General features: G+C 37.6%; 1 pseudogene; it reads right to left on the minus strand.

Moving 5' to 3' along the window:
• Positions 1-581: 581 nt before the first annotated feature.
• On the minus strand, positions 582-1,520 carry LOC103664632 (annotated as a pseudogene).
• Positions 1,521-2,297: the final 777 nt, after the last annotated feature.

The following is a 2,297-nucleotide window of genomic DNA, read 5'->3' on the forward strand; positions in this document are numbered from 1 at the left end:
CAATTAATATTCAACAAGTATGCCAAAGTAATTAAATGGGGAAAGTATAGTCTTTCCAAAGACCAGTACTGAAAAACTGGATATCCATATGGGAAAAAAAAAGATTCTTAACCTTTATATCATACACATTTACACCCCTCCAAAAAATTTAACTCAAAGTGGATCCTATGCACAAACATAAAAGCTAAAAGTATAAAACTTCAGGAAGACAGCATAAAGAAAGATCTTCTAGACTTGGAGTTAAGCAGATTTTTTTTTTTTTTAGTTTTAACACTTATTGAAATGGTATACTCTTTATACTAATGCAAAAGGATAAAACTCTTCTTCCCACTTTAAAAACCTCTTTTTTACTATAAAGAATTCTCACTGCATTGGAACTAAGACTGTAGAGCTTTTGGCAGAGAAATTTGGGATGACTGGCCAGAATTAGTCAGTAGGTTCCCCTCTTCTCAATTAGGTAACTGAAATAGGAAGTCTAATTCTAAATATTAGAAGCAAAGTCTATATATTATAAAAATAAGGAGAGGGAATATAACAAACTGCTTCAAAATACATGCCTGAGGTGAGAAACAGCTTGTACTTTCACCCTGTGGCAGCTTCCAGAAACAATCTTCTTCAGTTTTTAATCTTCAGGTTTGCATTTGGCCAGTCTTCTCCTCAGGTCTTTGATTTGGTCATTCTTCCTGGTGAGAATCTCTTCCATGTTTTGATAAGCTGCTCTTTGTTAGAATTTCTTCTCTAATTCCTTTTCAGCCATGCTCAGCTGCTCCTAAACCCTGAGTAGGTCGTACTTGGCCATTGCTAGATTCTCCTCCAGCGACTTCTGGTTTTCTGTCTTGTTGTTAAGTGTCCTCTGAAACTCACTCTTTAAAGCAGCTACTGTGTTTTCCAATCATTTAAATCTTGGGCCTTTATAAGATCCTTTTGATTTCCTTGGTCAAGCTGTAAATCCTGCAGTTCTCTTTCTAGCTTTGACTTCTCATCTAATGCATGTGTTTGCCTGTATTTCAATGGTCTTCAGTCTTTATTTCAATTTCTCATTCTCTTCTTGAAGTCTTAAAAATTTCCTTGTTCAGAAGTTTTGTTGTTCCACCATTGTTAAGTAGAGCAAGTTTTGGCTTCGTGGTATTTACAATGGGCTTTTTATTTGAAGATTTAAATTCTACTTTTTCAAATTCTGCAACTTGTTCTAATAATTCTCTGTTTTCAAGTTCAGAGATATCCATCTGTAGCTTGAGGTACCACTTCTCAGCTTGTGAGAAAAGCTCCCACAGAAGTAACACATTGGTGTGGGCCGTGTTGATGAGCTCAGTCTCCACCACACTGCAGACCACAGCCTGCAGCCCTCTCAGGACCTTGGACACCTCCATGGTGAAGGTCTCCTCCACCAGCTTATTCTCTTAGAGGTCTTGGAAGCAGGAATCTATAGTTTTGAGTCTCAAGCCTCTTTTTGAACAAGCAAAATGCAAGTAATTAATAACTTCATTTTGATGGTGCTCATTTAGGCCCAGCTGTGCCATGATGGTGGCAGAGGTCACAGCCCAGAGGAGCTGCACCAAGCCCAGGGTCACTGGGGGTGTTTGGGCCACAGAAGATAGGCATGGATTTCATTCTTTCTTTTCCTTCCTTCCTTCCTTCCTTCCTTCCTTCCTTCCTTCCTTCCTTCCAATTTATTTATTTGAGAGAGAGAGCATGAATGGGGGGAGGGCCAGAGGGAGAAGGAGAGGCAGATTCCCCACTGAACATGGAGCCTGATGGGGGGGGTTCAGTCCCAGGACCCTGAGATCATGACCTGAGCCGAGTCTGATGCTTAACTGACTGAGCCACCCAGGCACCCAGACACAGATTTCTTAAATGGCATACCAAATGCATGATCCATTAAAAATTATAAATTGATTATTATCAAAATTAAAAATTTTCATTAATTAAAGATTTAATTTAAGAAATTAAAAGGCAACTTATAGACTGAGAAAAAATTTACAGTACAGATATATTTTTAAAGATTTGTATCCAGAATATATAAAGAACACAACTCAATAATAAGACAAACAACTCAGTTAAAAATGGGGAAAAATCCGAATGGACCCTTAAAAAAGAAGATATAAAAATGGCAAATAAGCATATGAAAATATGTTTGACAGCATTATCTATTAGGAAAATGCAAATTAAAAGCATAATAAGATATCACTGTACATCATATTCCAGTAGAATGGCTAAAATTGAAAAGGCTGACAACACCAAGTGTTGAGAGGATATGGAAGAAATGAAACTCACATTGCTGGTGGAATGCAAAGTGG

This window comes from Ursus maritimus, unplaced genomic scaffold (genome assembly GCF_017311325.1).
Source record: "Ursus maritimus isolate PB19 unplaced genomic scaffold, ASM1731132v1 scaffold_15, whole genome shotgun sequence".
In the NCBI taxonomy this organism is placed as follows: domain Eukaryota; kingdom Metazoa; phylum Chordata; class Mammalia; order Carnivora; family Ursidae; genus Ursus; species Ursus maritimus.